Source organism: Zea mays, chromosome 6 (genome assembly GCF_902167145.1).
Source record: "Zea mays cultivar B73 chromosome 6, Zm-B73-REFERENCE-NAM-5.0, whole genome shotgun sequence".
Classification (NCBI taxonomy): Eukaryota; Viridiplantae; Streptophyta; class Magnoliopsida; order Poales; family Poaceae; genus Zea; species Zea mays.
Window position 1 is genome coordinate 85,479,572 of NC_050101.1, and position 23,031 is coordinate 85,502,602.

Genomic DNA, 23,031 nt, shown 5'->3' on the forward strand with positions numbered 1-23,031 from the left:
ATCCAGTTACCAGGGTGAACTTCAGGTGACTTGAAACCTCGCGCTAGACGTAACAATACAAACAAACATGGTATAGATAAAATTAAGATCACACCAAACATAATAACAAACTGAATAATAATAATCTACGCGAAGCTACGGGATCGTGGGTCCAAGAATCACTAAAAGCGGAGTTACGATTATTGAGTTATGATTTTATGTAGTTATTAAGTACCTAGAATAGAGTAATTCATGTGAATAATTTTTAAATCAAGTTTCATGGTTAGATAAAGGTACTAGGTGATAAACAATACTTAAACAAAATAAATGCCACTGGAATGAATCAATTTGGAATTAAAATGAGGAAGTTATGAATTTCCAAGGGTTTTATGTGTTTAATATGGGATTAATTAGAAAATCAATTGTATTTATGTTTTCATGACAAAACAGAGGTACTATGAGATAAACAATAATATTATAGAATTATAGAAATTGGAATGGACTAATTTGGACTTAATATGAATTTTCTATGGTTTATACAAATTCTAGCAATTATTTAAACATTAAAAATCATTTTCTAAATCCATTTATTTGATTTCTTAACTGCCTGGACTAGGCGCACTAATACAGAGAAGCTCAGGGTTTCCAGGGTAAAATTTCCTAGACTCAGGCTAATTCCGCAGTGGACCGCGGGTTCATTTGTGAAAAGGGGAGGGGCTCTTTAAGAAAGTTCTACAGCCGAAGGGGTATCGGCCATCGTGAGCCGCCCGATCATCTATGGACGGATAGGATTAGGTTTCTTCTACAAACAAACCGGTACGCGTCGTTGGCCATCGGATCCATGATCCACGGCCCACATTTGATCAACCTTGTTCTAACCTAGACCGTTCGTTTAGATCGGACGGACCCTACGTTCCCACCAATCTGTACGATCCTGAATCAATCCCGGCCCTCGGCTGAACATCCAACGGTCAATGGCGCTCCCACCTACTTCACCAGCCACGCGCGGCGATGGCCGAGCTCAGCCGGCGGCGCCATGGCCGGAACCACGACGCAGCACCAAGGTTCCCCAATCCTCCCTTCGATTCGTGACAGTGAACGATGGCGAGCCCTAAAGGGGGGGTTCAATCCCACAGAGAGGGATGAGTTTGGCATCAACCACGTCGAGGCGGATTCGGCGGTGGGAATGGAGTTCAGATGAGAAATTGGTTCGACCCCCGCCCCCAATTTCTAATTTCGTTGAACGCATCTCAATCCGTAGATGTACTAGAGGATTTAGGCCACTTACCCGAAGTGATGGTGGCCCCCAAGACAGTCGTCCACTGTGAGGCACGGCGCAACTGCAAATTGCCCGACCCGGCGAGCAATTGCCCAAGCACAGAGATACCGACGGTGGAGTTGATGGCTGACGGAGCTCCCAGGAACCATGGCGCAGCTCTGGAATGCCCCACGGATGCCTGAGCGACCGTGATTCACGTGCCTGTCGGCGGCGGATCCTCTCTTTTCCTCTCTGGTTGACGATGGCGGCTTGAGTCTAGGGCTATGGCGCTAATACGTCAACGAGGCAATGGTTGTGGGCTATGGGGTAGAGCCGGTCCGCCCTTGTAGCCAACGTGGGCGGAATTGCCGTGGGCGAGCAACAACAGCCTCCGCGACTCGCGCGGAGCACGTCAGGCCGTTGACGAAGGAGGGGGGAAAGGAGCTGACTGGTGGGTCCCAGGTGAACGTGACCACGCGCCCGCGCAACAACCGGGAGACGCTGGAATACGGGGCCCGCACAACAGTGGGAGTGGTTTAGGCCATGCGGCTCCAGAGGATGACGGCATGGGCCCACAGGTCGGCGCGCGGAGGTCTTTTAGCTGGGTCGTGCGGATGGATGCTCAGGTGGGCCGAAATGAGGTAAACCTGCCCAAGGCAAGCTTCTTTTCCTTTTCTTTTATCTCTTCTTTTCTTTTTACTCCTATTTGAATTTTCCCTTTTCATTTGAATCTCCAAATTTGAATTTGCATATGAGTTTCACCCTTGAGTCAGGTGTCACATTAAAATAATAGTATAGAAATAATATTTCATTTATTTATTTTGTATTATTTTTACTCACATAAAATTTTCATTCTTTCCTTTTCTATGGTTTCTTTTAGATTGTCCAATTCTACTTTGGACTTTATTCCAATTCTTGTAACATCTTTTTTTTATTTTGTCATAAAATGCACACAAAATAAAATCCAGCATGGTGCACAATTTAATAGTATATCTTTTTATTAATTATTTGTTTTTGAATATGGTGTTCACACGTGATGATACCTAAAGGTCAAACTCACATAAGGAGAAATTGTTTCTCTATTTATATTATTCCTAACAAATTACAAATTGGGTATTACAAATCCTACCCCCCTTAAAAAGAATCTCGTCCTCGAGATTTAAGAAGGACTAGTGGAAAGATGGGGAAAATCTATGCGAAGCTCTTCTTCTCTCTCCCAAGTAGCTTCATCCTCACCATGATGGCTCCATTGTACTTTGTACATCTTTATAACCTTATTTCTTGTAACTCGAGTCAATGTATCAAGAATCCTGATGGGGTACTCAGCATAAGTCAGGTCATCTTGAACATTAAGGTCTTCCATTGGTAATTGTTCTTCAGGCACCCTGAGACATTTCTTCAGCTGAGATACATGAAAGACATCATGAACATCCGCGAGATGATCCGGTAACTCCAATTGGTATGCAACCTCTCCCACTCGCTTTAAGATTAAGAAGGGTCCAATAAAGCGAGGGGACAACTTTCCTTTGACTTTGAATCTTCTCATACCCCGGAGTGGTGACACCTTCAAATAGACATAATCACCCTCCTTAAACTCAAGCAGTTTTCTCCGGGTGTCAGCATAACTTTTCTGCCTGGATTGTGCAGTTCTCAAATTCTCCCTTATTTGCTGAACTTGTTCCTCTGCTTCTTGTATAATCTCAGGCCCAAACAACTGCCTTTCACCAGTTTGATCCCAATACAGTGGGGTCCTGCACTTTCTACCATACAAAGCCTCAAACGGTGACATCTTCAAGCTGGCCTGATAGCTATTATTATAAGAGAACTCCGCATACGGTAGACTCTTATCCCAACTACCACCATGCTTAAGGGCACAAGCTCTTAACATATCCTCTAGCACTTGGTTGGTCCTCTCAGTCTGCCCATCAGTCTGTGGGTGGTAAGCCGAACTAAAATTCAATCTCGTATCCAATGACTCGTGCAACTTCTTCTAATATCGAGAGGTAAACTGTGACCCTCGATCAGACACGATTTTCTTTGGCACACCATGCAGGCATACAATCCGTGCCATATACAACTCTGCCAACTTGGCTCCTGAATACGTGGTCTTCACTGGAATGAAGTGGGCTACTTTAGTTAGCCTGTCCACAATTACCCATATAGAATCATACCCAGTAGACGTGCGGGGTAATCCAACAATGAAGTCCATGCCAATCTCTTCCCATTTCCACTCAGGTATCTTTAGTGGATGCAGTAGTCCGGCTGGCCTCTGGTGTTCAGCTTTAACTCTTTGGCACACATCGCACATAGCCACATGTGCAGCCACATCTCTCTTTAGTCCATACCACCAATACTTTTGCTTCAAATCCTGATACATCTTAGTACTTCCAGGATGGATAGAATAAACTGAACCATGTGCCTCCTTCAATATGGTTTCCCGAAGACTATCATTATCGGGAACACAAATCCGATTCTTGAACCATATCGTGCCTTGCTCATCCTCCGTGAACTCTGGGCCTCTACCCTCTGTTATCAGATCCTTGATCTCCTGGATTTTAGCATCACCAATCTGACCTTTACGAATTTCTTGCTCCAAGGTAGGTTCCAATTCAATAGTCACTCCTCCCGTATGTGTAACAATTCCCAGGTTGAGCCTCTCAAAATCTTTTGCTAATTCATCAGGTAGCTGGACAACGAAAGCGGAGTGAACATGCTCCTTCCGACTCAAGGCATCTGCAACCAAATTTGCCTTGCCTGGGTGGTAATGAATCTCCAAGTCATAATCCTTAATGAGCTCCAACCAACGGCGTTGCCTAAGGTTGAGATCCTTTTGTGTGAATATGTACTTCAAACTCTTATGATCCGTATATACTTGGCACTTAGTTCCCATGATGTAGTGTCTCCAAATCTTAAGTGCATGCACAACAGCGGCCAATTCCAAGTCATGAGTGGGGTAGTTCAACTCGTGTTTCCGCAACTGACGAGACGTGTAGGCGATCATATGTCCTTCTCGCATAAGTACACATCCTAAGCCTTGGCCACATGCATCACAATAAATATCCAATCCCTTCTGTAGATCTGGCATAACCAACACTGGTGGCGACATCAACCTCTTCTTTAATTGATCAAAGCTATCTTGGCACTTCTCATCACACTTAAATTCTCTTCCCTTCTCCAGAAGCGAGGTCATAGGCTTAAGAATCTTAGAAAATCCTTCAATAAATCTCCGATAGTATCCTGTAAGTCCCAAGAAACTCCGAATCTCCATGATTGTAGTGGGTATGCTCCACGCCACTATCTCCTTGACTTTAGTAGGAACCACTAATATTCCTCCATTAGAAATGATATGTCCAAGAAAGGGCACCTCGCCAATCCAAAACTCGCATTTACTGTACTTGGCGTAGAGTTGATTATCTCGTCGCTTCTGTAGCACCAATCTCAGATATTTCTCATGATCACTATCACTCTTGGAACAAATAAGAGTATCGTCGATGAAAACCACGACGAATCTGTCCAAATCATGAACACCTTATTCTTCAGATCCATAAAATAGCTGGTGCATTAGTTAGTCCAAACGACATAACAGTAAACTCATATAATCCATATCGGGTTGAGAAAGCCGTCTTAGGAATATCCGGTGGTCTAATCCTCATCTGATGGTAACCCGATCGGAGATCAATCTTCGAGAATACCCTGGCTCCTCTCATCTGATCAAACAAATCCTCAATACGGGGTAATGGATACTTGTTCTTCACCGTGACATCATTGAGTGATCTATAGTCCACACACATTCGTTGTGATCCATCCTTCTTCTGCACAAATAACACCGGTGCTCCCCAAGGTGAGGAACTCAGACGAATATACCCCGCTTCTTGTAACTCAGTTAACTGCTTCTTAAGCTCCTTCAGTTCTTTTACGGCCATCCTGTATGGTCGCTTAGAAATAGGGGCGGTTCTAGGTAAGAGATCAATAACAAACTCAACTTCTCTATCAGGTGGCATCCCTGGTAACTCCTCTGGAAAGACATCCGGAAAATCTCTAACCACACGGATGTTGTCACCCACAAACTTCTCAACTACTAAGAATGCCACTAGTCTAATGGTGGTAGTTACTGCAACTTCAACTTCAAATCTTTGTCCTTTGGAATTGATGAGTTCTACGGTTCCCTTAGCACAGTGTATATACTGCCTTTGTCTTTCTTAACCATGACATACAAAGGATCACGTCTATAGTGCTCTCTTCTAACACTATAGGGGTAGTTCATCTGAGTTAGAAATACAGGGTAAGAAAGGAAGAATTGTAGACAAGGCGAGTAATTATGAGAAATGTTACTGCGGGGGATTTATTAGCTAAGTAGATTAGTGTGTTATCCACTAAAGCTAATACATTACCTTATGGTGGTACATGCTAAGATGCCCGTCTATACTATTTCAATCAATCAAAGAAGCAAATCAGGCATTGATCATCAGCACAATCAACCAACATTTTTTAAATAGAGAAAATAGTTTTAATTTTGTCTTAGGCTTCCCTAACACTTAAGAATGTCATAGGGGTAGGGATTCCAAGGTGTGAAATCTGTCTTGTCTTGGAGAAGAAAAGGTAAGAATGATCAGAGTGGAACAGTAGAAGGTGAGACACGATCAAGATAAGTGTAGAAAGAATCAGAGTAAGGTAAGTGTAGAATGAATCAGAATGAGATAAGTAGGTAAGGGTTTGTCCATTCTATCTAGGTTTCGTCCTACAGTCAACATTTCCTCTGATACCACTTCTGTCACACCCGGTTTTAAGGAACAAAGCCGGGTGCATCTCATACATGCGCCAAAGAAGACAACATATATAATAACAGAGTGTATAGAGATAAATGTCACGATACATCAGAGTATTTATTACATAGCGGAAGACTTATTACAAAATAAAAGTATAACCATAAAACGAACTAAGGATTGTTGGCGCCAATGTCAACTGAGAAACGCCACCTAGATCAAGTTGAATGCCTTAGTGTTAGGCGGCTCCTCTTCGACCACCTGTTCTTCTCCTGTGGGGGGGTGTGAGACAGCAAGAGTGAGCTCACATATGTTCATAGCTCAACAAGTCGTGGGGAATAATGTGGCATGAATTCACCAAAGGTGGGAGTTCATGTAGTGTAAGGCTGATCAATGAAATAGAGGCTGAAGCTGAGCATTGCTTTTATAAGTTGGTCAAAATTTTATTAGCAATTACTAAGTGTAAGTAAATACCAAACCTTAATAATAATAAAGAAAAGTAATGGTAAAATAATCCCAAATGCGATGCAAATGTCAAATTAAATTTAAGTTCCATAAATTAATCATGTGAGGGTCCGAGCTGCTCATGACCGTGAGCACGGCTAGTATACCAGTTTTACACTCTGCAGAGGTTGCGCATCTTTACCCACAAGTCATGTTACCCATTTGCCAAGAGATGGCCAATCCCATACACCTCTACCGAGGAGGCGAGGCAGGGTAACACTACGAGGCCTTTACAAAGTTCCACTAGCTTCAGAAAACCCGCTACAGTTTATAGGAAGCTCCAGTGCAGGGTTCATGACTGACCGCCATCGCAGCAAAATCAACTCAAGGACCTCCCTACACTGACCACTCCCCTACTGCCCTTGCCCCTTTCGGGTAAGGAAGACCTCCACTAGCTTTCCTAGTTAATCAGTCAAGGGCGTCCCATTAAACCCTTGTGGTAGCACTGTTTTCCCGGGTGGTCGCTCCATGTTCCCATTAATTTAATGATCTTAACATGAACAGTAATAATAACAAGATAATAACAGAATAATCATGAATAGTGTATCTCCATACCCAATCCACATAAAGCAATAGCAGGTACTACCCAAAAAATATCTCAGTGGTGAACAAGGTATAAAGATAACCAAAACTGGGGTAACCTAAAGGATCCCATCAAAATTAACCTATGCAGATCATTAAAATTAATAAGAACATGGCTGGGAAAAGTAAGTGATCAAGGGCACAACTTGCCTGGCACTTGAGAATCCAGTTACCAGGGTGAACTTCAGGTGACTTGAAACCTCGCGCTAGACGTAGCAATACAAACAAACATGGTATAGATAAAATTAACATCACACCAAACATAATAACAAACTGAATAATAATAATCTACGTGAAGCTACGGGATCGTGGGTCCAAGAATCACTAAAATCGGAGTTACGAATATTGAGTTATGATTTTATGTAGTTATTAAGTACCTAGAATAGAGTAATTCATGTGAATAATTTTTAAATCAAGTTTCATGGTTAGATAAAGGTACTAGGTGATAAACAATACTTAAACAAAATAAATGCCATTGGAATGAATCAATTTGGAATTAAAATGAGGAAGTTATGAATTTCCAAGGGTTTTATGTGTTTAATATGGGATTAATTAGAAAATCAATTGTATTTATGTTTTCATGACAAAACAGAGGTACTATGAGATAAACAATAATATTATAGAATTATAGAAATTGGAATGGACTAATTTGGACTTAATATGAATTTTCTATGGTTTATACAAATTCTAGCAATTATTTAAACATTAAAAATCATTTTCTAAATCCATTTATTTGATTTCTTAACTGCCTGGACTGGGCGCACTAATACAGAGAAGCTCAGGGTTTCCAGGGTAAAATTTCCTAGACTCAGGCTAATTCCGCAGTGGACCGCGGGTTCATTTGTGAAAAGGGGAGGGGCTCTTTAAGAAAGTTCTACAGCCGAAGGGGTATCGGCCATCGTGAGCCGCCCGATCATCTATGGACGGATAGGATTAGGTTTCTTCTACAAACAAACCGGTACGCGTCGTTGGCCATCGGATCCATGATCCACGACCCACATTTGATCAACCTTGTTCTAACCTAGACCATTCGTTTAGATCGGACGGACCCTACGTTCCCACCAATCTGTACGATCCTGAATCAATCCCGGCCCTCGGCTGAACATCCAACGGTCAATGGCGCTCCCACCTACTTCACCAGCCACGCGCGGCGATGGCCGAGCTCAGCCGGCGGCGCCATGGCCGGAACCACGACGCAGCACCAAGGTTCCCCAATCCTCCCTTCAACTAGTCGATTCGTGACAGTGAACGATGGCGAGCCCTAAAGGGGGGGTTCAATCCCGCCGAGAGGGACGAGTTTGGCATCAACCACGTCGAGGCGGATTCGGCGGTGGGAATGGAGTTCAGATGAGAAATTGGTTCGACCCCAGCCCCCAATTTCTAATTTCGTTGAACGCATCTCAATCCGTAGATGTACTAGAGGATTTAGGCCACTTACCCGAAGTGATGGTGGCCCCCAAGACAGTCGTCCACGGTGAGGGACAGCGCAACTGCAAATTGCCCGACCCGGCGAGCAATTGCCCAAGCACAGAGATACCGACGGTGGAGTTGATGGCTGACGGAGCTCCCAGGAACCATGGCGCAGCTCTGGAATGCCCCACGGATGCCTGAGCGACCGTGATTCACGTGCCTGTCGGCGGCGGATCCTCTCTTTTCCTCTCTGGTCGACGATGGCGGCTTGAGTCTAGGGCTATGGCGCTAATACGTCAACGAGGCAATGGCTGTGGGCTATGGGGTAGAGCCGGTCCGCCCTTGTAGCCAACGTGGGGCGGAATTGCCGTGGGCGAGCAACAACAGCCTCCGCGACTCGTGTGGAGCACGTCAGGCCGTTGACGAAGGAGGGGGGAAAGGAGCTGACTGGTGGGTCCTAGGTGAACGTGACCACGCGCCCGCGCAACAACCGGGAGACGCTGGAATACGGGGCCCGCACAACAGTGGAAGTGGTTTAGGCCATGCGGCTCAGAGGATGACGGCATGGGCCCACAGGTCGGCGCGTGGAGGTCTTTTAGCTGGGTCGTGCGGGTGGATGCTCAGGTGGGCCGAAATGAGGTAAACCGGCCCAAGGCAAGCTTCTTTTCCTTTTCTTTTATCTCTTCTTTTCTTTTTACTCCTATTTGAATTTTCCCTTTTCATTTGAATCTCCAAATTTGAATTTGCATATGAGTTTCACCCTTGAGTCAGGTGTCACATTAAAATAATAGTATAGAAATAATATGTCATTTATTTATTTTGTATTATTTTTACTCACATAAAATTTTCATTCTTTCCTTTTCTATGGTTTCTTTTAGATTGTCCAATTCTACTTTGGACTTTATTCCAATTCTTGTAACATCTTTTTTTTATTTTGTCATAAAATGCACACAAAATAAAATCCAGCATGGTGCACAATTTAATAGTATATCTTTTTATTAATTATTTGTTTTTGAATATGGTGTTCACACGTGATGATACCTAAAGGTCAAACTCACATAAGGAGAAATTGTTTCTCTATTTATATTATTCCTAACAAATTACAAATTGGGTATTACAGGATCTGTGCAAGACTTCACCAAGTACCATGTAGACGATATTGTTGAGGACAAGCCTTGCTTTCTTCATATTCCAATCAATCGATTTGGGACAAAAACAAAGCAAGCTGCTACTGGTTTGGTAAAACCAGGACTTGTTAACTACAAGGATAATCCTGTCCCGCCACACTATGCTGTGGTCCAAGTTCTAGAAATCACAGACAGTGGTTGTGAAGATTGGGAGATAGATTTTCCAGTTGAGGGGATCATAACTTTGCAGGAGGCAATGAACGAGTTGGTCCTTTGGTATCGACGTGACCTCAAGTTGGGTGATGAGCCGAATTCAACACCAATGCAACAAAAAGATAGTTCGATCATTCCACACCCCATGGTGCAGGAAAATATGACACCGACCTCCAAAAAAATCGTTGAAACAATCATATCGCCTCTTGCGAAGGAACTCGACGAGGGGGACGTAGACAAAATTGTTCCTCAGAATGTCGACGTCAACATAAAAAAGGAACCAAAGGTTGGCACCAATGTTGAAGGGCCAACTATTTCAAAGAAAATTCATCAGCGAATCGCCACTGACGATGTCAAGAAACCGTCAGAATCAGTGTCACGCTACCTGCATAAATTGCGGAGAGTTATGGCAAATCAATCAAAAGCGGAATCAGCATCTCATGGAGTAGGCACACGGTCCCAAATAGACAATTTCGAAGTATGGGAAGAAGATGGAATGATTCATACTCGAGAAACATTACGTCTTAAAACCAATATCTCGGTATACAAGAAGGAGGATGTTCCTCCAAAATTTGTGAATGGGAGGCCGTTCTTGACGACGGTGCAACTTTCTAAGTTGTCGACTCCGGAGATTAGAATGCATGAGTGGTACATGGTGGCTAGCAACAAATACAAACTCGAGGACTTCACATTTGTTGTGCCAGAAGATGCATTTTGGAGCAATGATCATATAGATCCTGTGCGGCATTTATTCTTTGACGATCTCTGGTCATTGTACCACCGACAAAGGATGGAAACCAACTACTTAACCCTCTTTTGCTTGTAAGTACCTCTAAACTTTCATATTTGTTAGTTTTGTACACGCACACATAAACGAGAGTCTAACGATTAACACTTTTACACGTAGGATGCAATACATGGATGATAAGAAGAAACAACTTAAGACAGGGTTTCTTGACCCGTTGATGATATCCCAAGCTCGCTACAAAGAAGTTGCTCGGAGGCATGGAGAAGAATACAAAGACTTGGATGATGCTGAATTTGAGAAAGCTGTCAAATAGAATCAGAGAAAGAAAATGAAGGTAATGGCGGCATACATTGGACGAGCCATGTATAATCATGTACAACATGGCAAGGACTTAATAATAGCTCCGCACCACTTTAAGTAAGTTATCGACATGGTTTAATTTTGAACTATAAATTATGGCAATCGTGATCTTAACATGTGTTTTCGTCTATGTCTATATAGTGACCACTACATTTGTATCATGATCTTTCCAAAGGATGGTAAAGTCGTGGTCTTCGACTCACTGAGAATGGAAAAGGCTACGTATAATGACTTCTTGAAGATTTTAGAGAAGTATGATTATTATTGCACACTTGTACTTATTACAACTTAACAAATGTATTCTTAATCTCACAATGCTATTCTTATATGCAGTGCATACCGTTTTTATTGGAAAGATCTTGGCGGCGAACATCTAGAGGACAAGCCTAATTTGTCAATATCATTATTTCCATATGGTGACAAACAACCTCCGGGTACTGTCCTGTGCGGTTATTATGTATGCGAATGGTGTCGTGTCACCTTCCATTACATGGTCAATCGTGAGGATGTAAGTTCGCTATCATTGTCTATGTTGCAATTTTTATGTTATATTGTTGCTCATCACATTACTCTTAGCACTGCTTGTTTTTTGCTTTCATTGCAGGTTCCTAAATCCAAGATCAATGCTGAATGGTTAGAAAGAGATATGGTTTCCGTCGGCGTGGCTAAGGTTGTAAGAGACTTGCTTTACTTTATGCGCCGTGAAGTTCTTCATCAACAAGGGCTATTCTACACTACAAATGGAAATTTGCAACAATTCCCAGAACTAAGTTTGTACACAATATCACACAGTGTTTAGGTCTTTAGTTAGGAACTTTAGATGTTTAGTTGTCTATGGAACTTTGAGATGTTTAGTTGTCTATGGAACTTGATATGTGTATAAATCTGTGTATGACGATGGAACTTGATATGTGGATGAATCTGTGTATTATGGAACTTGATATGTATAAATCTGTGTATGCAATCTGTGTGAATCTGTGTATGAAATCTGTGGATAATCTGTGTTTAAAAATTCTATATATGAATCTGTATATTGAAAACCGTCTGTGATTTATATTGTATGCAGTCAGACTTATATTAAAAACCGCCTGTGATGTGTGGCTAACACAAGCGGCTAGGATAAGAAACCGCCTGTGATGTGTGTCTATCACAGGCGGTTCCTTTGAACTGGACCGCCTGTAATGTGTGTCTTTCACAAGCGGTTTTTGATTGACCGCCTGTGATGTTGTTTTACATCACAGGCGGTGCACCACAAGCGGTTCCTGGAACCGCCTGTGTAGAGGCGAACCAAACCGCCTGTACAGAGGTTTGCTGTAGTAGTGTACAGTTCTTACTTTTTCTTAACATGTCATTTAGACCCGTATGTTGGTGTTTGACATGTCATTTGGACTTGCAACTTGGCCTCTAATATGGTATTATATGATGACATGTTACATATATAGATCTAATTTGATGTGTGATATTAATTTCTTTTTATATGTATTGTTAGCTAAAATGCTACCGGTTGTTTTCTAAAAGATGTTGAGTTTTATATTGATTGAATTGTCAATTCTGTGCCAAAACTGCCAAATTACTTATCTAAAGTAGAGGTAAAATACAAATATAAAAAAATAATATAGAGTAAAAACACACGAGAAAACTTATCATTTTGTCCAGAAGTTGGTTAAAACCAAAATTAGACATGAGCCTTTTGGTTTTAGCAAATCTCCACTACCGGAATCGCGTTCTTTGCCGAGTGTCTAAGACACTCGGCAAAGGCTATTTTACACTCGGCAAAGGCTTTGCCGAGTGTAACACTCGGCAAAGAACACTCGACAAAGATTTCATCGGCAAAGGGTTCTTTGCCGAGTGTTTTTTTTCGGACACTCGGCAAAGACTTTGCCGAGTGTCAAAAAGCACTCGGCAAAGAAAAACACTCGGCAAATTAAGAATCGAAAAAATAAAAAAAAACAGCAAAACATTTTTTAAATTCTAGAAACAACTCTCCAACCCTACCCTATCACCTTACCTGTTGCCCTATCATTTTTCACTATTATTTTGAATCAAACTTATATGTTTTGTAAATGGTGAGATTCGAACTCGCAACCTCTCTCTCGCGCATACCCTCCTATACCACTACACTACTACACCAATTATGTTTATACTACGTTTTCATTCCTCATGTACTATAACAAATCGAGAGTAATTTGATTATTTAAGGCACTAAATGAGTTCATTTGAAAATGTGACCAACTATAAAGTTGCATAACTTTTTGAGATCTAAAAGTTTTATTTTAATAGTTTCTACATCCGAGACTATTTATAAAATTTGAATTTTAAATTTAAAAACTTCACACGAAATTTTCAATGATAAGATGATTTCAAATCAAAAAATTGTCAACTACAAAGTTTCATTATATTTCAAGACCTACAACTTTTATTTTGGTGGTTTTTCCATCCGAGACAGTTTGAAAAATTCAAATTTCAAAATTCAAACATAGTTTTGCATAATAAGATGATTTCAAACTAAAACATTGTCAACTACAAAGTTTCATAACTCTTCAATACCTACAACTTTCATGTTGGTGGTTTTTCCTTTCGAAGTCGTTTTCAAAATTCAAATTTTAAATTTTTAAAATTCAGACATAGTTTTCGTTGACAATATGACTTCAAATGAAAAAGTTGTCAACTATAAACTTCTATACAAGATCTACAAAGTTTATTTTGGTTGTTTGGTAATTTGTTTATCTCAGATGATGGTTCTAACAATATGCACAAATTCTATATGTCTCTCTCGTAGTTTCATAAACTACGAGAGAGATATAGGTTTTGTGAACAAATTTATTTTTATTTTGTCATATGAAGAAATGTTCAATATATAAATTGTACATCATGATGAGTTATACAAATTTGTAGTTGAAAACTTTTTCATTTGAATTAATTTACTACTTTAAAATGTGATTTTTAAATTGTCTTTGCCTAGTGTTGGAGAAAAAACACTCGGCAAAGAGCTCTTTGCCGAGTGTTGTATTTGTGACACTCGGCAAACAGCCCTTTACCGAGTGTCAAAAAAAGACACTCGGCAAAGAAACTCTTTGCCGAGTGTCAAAAATAAAACACTCGGCAAAGAGCTTCTTTGCCGAGTGTTTTCTTTTACCGAGGGTTTTTTGTGTGGCACTCGGCAAAGAGCTCTTTGCCGAGTGTCCGAAATAAAACACTCGGCAAAAAATATGGCACTCGGCAAAGAGCCAAATTCCGGTAGTGCTCCTTGCGACTAATTAAAGAGTAAAGATTACGTATATATCATGAGCATATTAGATATCAAAAGATATGCTATGAACCTTTCACCTGGATGTCTGCTAGCCCCCCACGTGAACTTTCAGGCTTCAGAATATGCGTTGAAAGCGAATGCGTGTTGGACACATCCAGCCGTCCAAGGCATTTTCTTTGAAAGACCGCTGGCTGTAGGCATTATCTCGTACTCCAAGCTCCAGGGGGGAGATGCATAGAAAAAAGCGCTCGATCCTGAGTTGTGGGCCAAGCAAATGCAATCGGATTTTGCTCTCCTACGTCCGGCCGTCCCTGTCCAATAATCTGTAAAATTTTGATCCGCTCAGGCCATCAAAATGCCGTTTTTCTATCCTCTTGGAAAGCTGGAATCTCTACCACTGCTGCTAGCTAGATGTCAGGACTCAGGGACGACGACGTCCCGTTAGATAACAGCCGCTGCGCGGGCTCTGCCATTTTTTCCACGAATTGACTTGCGCTCTTCCATGCGACGTATTTGGCGGGTAGTTACTACGCCACCTTGCTGACGCCAGTGGCGTATCTAAGATTTTATGTAAGCCAGTAAGAGTATGTCGTTTAAAATTTTTCATATATATTTCGATAAATTTATTTAATAATTATATAATGTTATTATTCTGACTATTTTATTAGACTCTTCCGAAGAACATAAATATATTGGTTATATCATTTTTATCAACTTCAAAGAAAAGATTTGTAACATAAGCTCCTATTTTATTTCTTGATTTGGTTTTTTTACTAAAACTACGGTAGAAAATATGCATTAAAAATAGTAGTAGTAGGAGATGCATTTTTCTAAAAAAAGAGATGCAATATCCGATAAGGCATTCAGAGTGGGTGGTGTTAGGTTCACCATCACACCATCAATGCTTCAAGTCATCAGACTGTATTTCATATTCCATCTTCCTTGTTCTCTCCTCCTCACTCCAGTCGAGTAGATTTGATTATCATGATTAATTGCTCAAGAGCATTATGTCCCTTGCACAACTGATCCTTGAACTATTCCCTCTTTTTAATGATAGAATGTGTTGGTCAGCTATTTTATTCCTAATAAGGACCAAAACAGGGCAACACAATTAGAAATAAAGAGCTTTGTTCCTTCATTCTATCTACGAGAGAAGAATGGAGGAAGAAGATTATCAATAAAAACCTTTGGGCAATGAAAAAAATGTATATGGGAGAAGGTTATCAAAGCTATGGATCCTTTATTCTCTTTCCATGATTACAAATTAACACATGTATACCTTCATGAATCAAGACAATAGTATGAAGGTTTAAGGAATCACAACTTCATAGGCAGAACGATTCAATCCTCGTCCCCTAGAGGTGTGTGTGCATGACACTGTACGTCCATTTATAGTGGTGGACTAGAGTACAACTTCGTACAAAATTTCAAGTGTGCCCTTTATTCTTATACATGTAAGCTACAAGATCTTCTAAGGGTGCTACTGTCTTTTTCTTCATCGGACGTGTTCTCCAAGCCTTTAAGGTTTCATCGTTTGTGTTTGTCGGTTCTTCTCCACGCATTTAGACCGCGAAGCCAAAGCTTATTAGCTTCGTATTAATTTGTGCACTGCTCGAACGCTATGTCCAAATAGAGGTAGACTTTGTTAATCTTTGATATACCTGCAACAGACTTAGGAACAATTGACAAATCAATGTTTTGAGGACCATTAACTAAATAGGACCCCAAACAGTAGTCCCTCACGGTATTAGTTTGTTTTCCATGTGAAGGGAAAATATGCCTTTAGGCTATTTCTATGTGTTTGGGTGAATAACTGCTCAGCACACCATTGTGAATTAACACTTCTCATATGTGCATGAGCACAAGTGCTTAGAAAGAAAATTGAGGCATTCAAATCCAAATGATTGAGGAAAATAAGAAAAGCACTTTTGGGCTTGAGAATGGGCATATTGCAAACCTCTATGAATCAAAGTGATAATGGTATGTTTCTAGCACTTAGTCAATTGTTTTAGATGCTAACAATATTCATCTAAGTCCAACTAGTCGCTCTCGGGAAAATGTAGAAGCTTGCTAGCTAAAAATCACCAGACAGTCTAGTGTGCACCGGACATGTCTAATGCACCAGGCGAGCAACGACTCTTCGCCTGTTCCAACAGTCGGTTGCGCGACTAGTGCTGGCCAAGACAGCAGGCAACGGTCGGGAAGAGTCACCGCACAATCCGATGCCCACCCCAAAAAGGAAGGCAGCCAATCCGGCGATTCAATGGTCGTTGCACAGTGGTTGTCTGGTGTGCCACCGGATAGTCCGATGCACCCGCAGATAGAAGGCAACCAGGGCCTTCCAAATAGGACTTCAACAGATCCTAGGCCTCTTAGGGCTATAAAAGGGACCCCTAGGCGCATGGAGCAGTACACCAAGCATACTTTGAGCACACTACAACTTCGAGACTCCTCGACCACGCCTCTGAAGTGTTTGTGAGAGATTTGAGTGCATTTTCTGAGTCATTTACTCTATTGCTTTGTTGTTGTGCTCTCTTCTTTGCATTTGTGCATGTTGTTGTGTTGTGTTCTTATGTGTTTATTCTATTACCTCCCTTAGTCCGGTTTTGATTGTGATCATTTGTGTAAGGAGTGAGAGACTGCAACTTGTGGAGATTCCTCACAACTGGGATATTGTGAGATATAAGGAAGAACCGTGGTACTCAAGTTTGATCTTTGGATTACTTGAGAGGGGTTGAGAGCAACCCTCGTCCATTAAGACACTACAACGTGGACTAGGCAAGCATATTACGCTTGACCGAACCATGGGATAAAAATTGTCGTGTCTCTTGTGCCATTTACCTTACCGCAATTTTTATCTCTTCCTAGTTCCAATTCTTCACTTGTGATATTGCTCTAAGGCTAAATTATATCTTGATAGAGCGGTCAAGTGAAATGAACTTCTTTTTTTTCTTCTCAACTCTCAAACTTGGTTTTAACTCACTCTAACTCATATTTTATATCAAGTTTGTGTTGTTTTGTGTTAAGTTTTGCAGGATCACCTATTCACCCACCTCTAGGTGCTCTCAATTGGTACCAGAGCAGTTCTCTTCATCAAGGGACTAACTGCCCGAAGAGATGGATCCTAAAAGCAAGGGGAAGGTGACCGATGAGAAGGAGAAGGATATCCTCTCGGGTGACAAGGAAGGAGAGACCATCGACTCTGGGTCCAACAAGACCAAGAAAGACGGGAAGAAGAAGCACATCAAGAAGATAGTGTACTACGATAACAAAGCTTCTTCATTTTCACCGAAGGAGGACAACACCATTGAGTCTAAGAAAAAGACGGTCAAACAAAATTACTCTAAGAAATCTTTTAATTACTCTCGCATTCCTTATGGTTCAAATGCTCATTTACTATCCATTCCGCTTGGCAAGCCTACTCACATTGATGGGGAAGACTATTCTTGGTGGAGTCATAGATGCATAGTCATTTATTTTCACTCCACTCTAGTATTTGGGACATAATAGAAAATGGAATGCATTATGATAACAATGATGATGCTATTCATATTCATGAGCAAATTCATAGAAATGCCCAAGCCACTACTGTGCTTTTAGGTTCTCTATGCAGGGATGAATATAACAAGGTTAGTGGTTTGGAGAAGGCCAAGGAGATATGGGACACCCTCAAGATTGCCCATGAGGGGAACAACATCACAATGATCACCAAGATGAAGTTGGTGGAAGGAGAGCTGGGAGGTTCGCCATGAAGAGGGGTGAAGAGCGAATTGACACGTACAACAGGTTCAAGACCCTAGCGAACAAGATTCGAAGCTATGGGAGTACAAGATGGACGAATCATGATGTCATGTGCCTAATGCTAAGGTCACTTACCATCATTGATCCTAACCTTGTAAACCTTATTTGTGAGAACCTCAGGTACACCAAAATGTCACCCAAAGAAATTCTTGGTAAATTTGTGAGCGGGCGCATAATGGTAAAGGAAGCAAGGTACATCAAGGACATCGCCAATGGACCTCGTCCTCACTATGAGCCACAACCCATTGCTCTCAAAGCGAATGCTAGCAAGGAGGCACTCCTCGACTAGGTGGCACAAAATGAGGCGACTGGTCTAAATGAGGACGAGATGGCACTTGTAATCTAGCGCTTCAAGACTGTCTTGAAGGAATGCAAGGACTACCCCAACAAGAACAAATCAAGGGGAAAGCACTCATACTTCAAGTGCGGTAAGTTCGGTCATTTTATTGCTTAATGTCCCGATAATGAAAATGACCAGGACCAAGACAAGAAAGGGAAGAAGGAGAATAAGGACTTCTATAGGAAGAAGAAGGGTGAGGCGAACATAAAAAATAAATGGGGCTTGGACTTCTCTTCTTTCGACTCCGACGACGAGGGACTTGCCGCCTTCATCTCCAACAAATCCTCCCTCTTTCCCAATGAGCATCACACTTGCCTCATGGAAAAAGAGAAGAATACGCCCTCATGATACCCCCAAGAACACTTCCTCAAGTGATGATGATTCAGATGATGATATAGACTATAGTTATCCCTTTAAGGGCTTAGAAAGATCAAAAGTAGATAAAATCAATTATTTAATTGATGCCCTTGACGAAAAGAATAGACTGCTAGAAAAACAAGAGGATTTACTATATGAGGAACATGATAAAGTTGTAGAAGTAGAAAAATCCCTTGCATTAGAAATAAAGAGGAATGAAATGCTTGCTTTTGAGTTATCTTCTTGCCATACCTCTATTTCTAGCCTTAAGAGTTTAAATGTTGATTTAAATGCTAGAATAGAAAAGTTAAGTGTTGTTAGTTCATCTTTGCATCATGTATCCATTTGCAATAGATGCAAGGATTTTGATGTCAATGCTTGCAATGATCATGCCTCTACTATTTCCAAGTTGAATGATGATATTGCTAAACTTCATGCTCAACTTAAAATTTGCAAAGATGAATGTGATAAGGTTAAATTTGCTAGGGATGCCTTCACCATTGGTAGACATCCCTCCATTAAGGATGGACTTGGTTTTCAAAAGGGAACCAAGGACACATAGCCAAAAGGCCCCTAACTTCATTAAGGAGAAGGGGAAGGTCCCTATGGCTAGAAGCTCACATCCTTTTTGTGAAAAGAAGAATCATGCTTATTTGCATGTTCATGCGAAGAATGCTTCTCATAATGCTCGTAATGTTCATCATGATGCTTGTATTGATCATCCTAATTTATATACGCGTCATGATGTTGTTTTTGCTCCTCATGCCATGAATGCTTCTTCTAGTTCATCTCATGCTCATGGTATAAGTAGACCTAGGCGTGGTGCTCCTAATGTTGTTTTCATGCGCCTAGAATTGCATCTCATGGTCCTTCTATGCTTTATCGTACTTATGATGCTTCATATGTGCTTCATTGTAAAAATGATAAAATTTTTGGTACTAATGTGGGACCCAAAAGCAAGAAAGGTAAGACTTGAATTTGGGATCCTATGTAACTAACCTGTAATGACCCAACAAGAGTTAGGGACCTAAATCCCAAGCCTAAATTCCTTGCAGGTTTATGCATCCGAGGGCTCAAGCTGGATCATTGATTGAGAATGCACAAACAACATGACGGAGGAGAAGAAGATGTTCACCTCCTACATAAAGAATAAGGATTCCCATGACACAATCATCTTTGGAGATGGGAACCAAGGCAAGGTAAAGTGGGTAGGTAAAATATCAATTACTACCAAGCACTCTATTTTTAATGTCTTTTTGGTAGAATTGCTTGGTTATAATTTGCTCTCTTTTAGTCAATTATGTCACATGGGATATGATTGTTTATTTACAAATTTTGATGTAACTATCTTTAGAAGAAGACGACAAGCTTTACTTGGTTGATTTTACAAAACAGAATGCCGATCTAGATGCATGTTTACTTGCTAAGACTAACATGGGCTGGCTCTAGCATCGCCGTCTAGCGCATGTTGGGATGAAGAACCTTCATAAGCTTCTAAAGGGTGAACATGTGTTAGAATTAACCGACATTTGTTTTGAGAAAGACAGACCTTGTGCAGCGTGTCAAGCAGGAAAATAGGTGGGAACAAGTCATCTAAGCAAGAACATAATGACGACGTCAAGACCACTGGAGTTGATACATATGGATCTCTTCAGCCCCGTTGCTTATCTTAGCATCAGGGGAAGTAAGTATGGTCTCATTATTATTGATGACTATTCCTACTTCACTTGGGTATTCTTTTGGTAGGATAAATATGAAACCCAAGAAACCCTCAAGCGCTTCTTAAGGCAGACTCAAAATGGGTTTGAGCTAAAGGTGAAGAAGATAAGGAGCAACAATAGATCGGAATTTAAGAACCTTCAAGTATAAGAGTACCTTGAGGAGGAAGGTATCAAGCATGAGTTCTTTGCCCCTTACACTCCATAGCAAAATGGTTAGTGGAGAGGAAGAACATGACGCTTATCGACATGATGAGAATTATGTTGGGAGAATACAAGACGCCAAAGCGGTTTTGGTCGAAAGCCATGAATATGGCTTGCCATGCCATAAACCGCCTCTATCTTCATCGCCTCGTCAAGAAGACGACATACGAGCCCCTAAATGGTAACAAACCCAGTGTTTCCTATTTTCGTGTATTTGGGAGCAAATGCTACATTTTGTTTAAGAAAGGTAGGCATTCAAAGTTTGCTCCTAAAGCAGTTGAAGGGTTTTTACTTGGTTATTATTCAAATACAAAGGAATAAAGGTCTTCAACAGGTCCTCTGGATTAGTTGAAGTCACTTGTGATGTTGTATTTGATGAAACTAATAGCTCTCCATGAGAGCAAGTTGATCTTGATGACATAGATGAAAATGAGGATCTAACGGCCGCAATGAGGACTATGGTGATAGTTGATGTGTGACCATAGGAACACCAAGTACAAAATCAACCTTCTTCCTCGATGATGGTGCAACCCCCAACACAAGATGAGGAATAGGTACCTCAAGATGATGGGATGGATCAAGGGGAGCATAAGAACAAGAATAAAAGGAGGAGGATGAAGTACCACATGCACCACCAACCCAAGTTCGCACCAATATTCAAAGGGATCATCTAGTGGATCAAATCCTTGGTGACATTAGCAAGGGAGTTACTACACGTTCACGAATTGCTAATTTTTGTGAGCACTACTCCTTTGTTTCTTATATTGAGTCTTTTAGGGTAGAAGAAGCCTTGCAGGATCCGAACTGGGTGATGGCCATGCAGTAAGAGCTCAACAACTTCAAGAGAAATGAAGCCTGGAGCCTGGTGCCATGTCCAAAGCAAAATAGTGTGTGAACCAAGTGGGTATTCTGCAACAAACAAGATGAGTACGGGGTGGTGACAAGGAACAAGGCGAGACTTGTGGAAAAAGGTTATGCCCTAGTCATAGGTTTGGATTTTGAGGAGACTTTTGCTCTTGTAGCTAGACTTGAATCTATTCGAATTTTATTAGCCTATGCTACTCACCATTCCTTTAAGTTGTATCAAATGGATGTAAAGAGTGCCTTCCTTAATGGGTCAATCAAGGAGGAGGTGTACGTGGAGCAACCCCCTGGCTTCGGGGACAATAGGTACCCCGACCATGTGTATATGCTCTCTAAGGTTTTCTATGGACTTAAGCAAGCCCAAGAGCATGGTATGAATGCCTTAGAGATTTCCTTATTTCTAATGCTTTCAAGGTCAGGAAAGCTGATCCTACACTCTTTACATGCAAATACTTGCAATGGTGATTTATTAGTTTGCCAAATTTATGTTGATGACATAATATTTGGATCTACTAATCAAAAGTCTTGTAGGGAGTTTAGTAGGGTGATAATGAAAAGTTTGCGATGTCTATGATGGGTGAGCTGACATACTTTCTAGGATTTCAAGTAAAATAGCTCAAGGATGGCATCTTCATCTCTAAATCAATGTACACACAGGATCTGCTAAAGAGGTTTGGGATGAAGGATGCAAAGCCCATCAAGACACCGATGGGAGAAAATGGACACTTGGACCTCGACGCTAGAGGTAAGTCATAGATCAAAAGGTATACCGGTCTATGATAGGATCCTTGCTTTATCTTTGTGCAAGTAGACCAGATATTATGCTTTCCGTATGCATGTGTGCTAGACTTCAATTCGACCCTAAGGAATGTCATCTTGTGGTCGCGAAGAGAATTCTTCGATATTTAGTTCATATGCCTCACTTCAGGCTCTGGTATCTTAAGGGGTCTTCCTTTGACTTGATTGGATATTCAGACTCTGATTATGCCGGGTGCAAGGTTGATAGGAAGAGCACAATGGGGACTTGTCAGTATCTATGAAGGTACTTGGTGTCGTGCAGCTCTAAGAAACAAAATTTTGTTGCCCTATCCACCGCCAGGCCGAGTACGTTGCCATAGGCCAGTGTTGCGCGCACCTACTATGGATGAGGCAAACGCTCTTAGACTTTGGCAACAATCTGAGCAAAGTCCCACTCCTATGTGATAATGAGAGTGCAATCTGCTTGGCAGATAATCCCATTGAACACAACTGCATTAAGCACATAGACATCCAGCATCACTTTCTGAGAGACCACTGACACAGGGGAGATATCGATATTTACCATGTTAGCACTGATCATCAGCTAGCCGATAACTTCAACAAGCCTTTAGACGAAAGAAGGTTTTGTGATTTGCTAGTGAGCTAAATGTCTTAGATTCATGGAACTTGGACTTATTTATAATATACATGTATCTTTATGCCTTTGATCATGTTCTTTTAAGCTTAATTGTGTTATTTTGGTGCTCAAGTTGTAGAATGTCATCCCCGGACCTAACAAGTCCCTATGCATTGAT